We start from the raw sequence: 703 nt of genomic DNA on the forward strand, positions 1-703 counted from the left end.
GTTTAAAACTTTTTCACTTAGCTGTAAATCTTTTCGTCCAGCTGTTGCAATAAATTTTACGTTCTCTCCCATTCTCCAGCCAAGGTTGAATTGCTCTCTCTTTAAAAAAAAGGAATGCATTCTTCTGCCTTACACTTGTTAAAAGGTCCTTTTACCTCTTCTTTTGTTTCTCTACCGTTCTCCTCTCTTTCCTTCTCTCCTTTCTTCCACTCGCGGTTGAATGTTGATTTAGCTTTTCCTTTTTTCTGGTCTCCCTTCTTCATTAATCTTTCCTTCACTTGTAATTCTTGTTTGGTCTCTCCTTTCTTCTGCTTCATATTCATTTATTTTCGGTCTTTATTATGAATCAACAGGTAATTTCCGCCTTATCATTTTTTCATTATTTTTCATCAGTAATCTATTTTCCTTTTTAAGAGTATTTTTTCATCCGTAATTCAGTAATCTTTCATTTCAGTCAGTAACTCGTTAATTATTTTAGTAATTGTTCACCAGAAATTCAAATTTTTAGATATTCTTCACCATCAGTTCAGAAATTATTTAATTAATTCTTCACCAACCAGTAATTAGGCCATTCTTCTCAGTAATTCTTCACCAGTAATGATTTTCGTGTTTCTCTTTCATCAGTAATTTCACTTTACCGGGAATTTCCCTCGCCAGCAATTCCGGTTTCCTCTTTTCTCTCTAACGCTTTTCCCTCCTTTCC

Source organism: Penaeus monodon, chromosome 24 (genome assembly GCF_015228065.2).
Source record: "Penaeus monodon isolate SGIC_2016 chromosome 24, NSTDA_Pmon_1, whole genome shotgun sequence".
NCBI lineage: Eukaryota > Metazoa > Arthropoda > Malacostraca > Decapoda > Penaeidae > Penaeus > Penaeus monodon.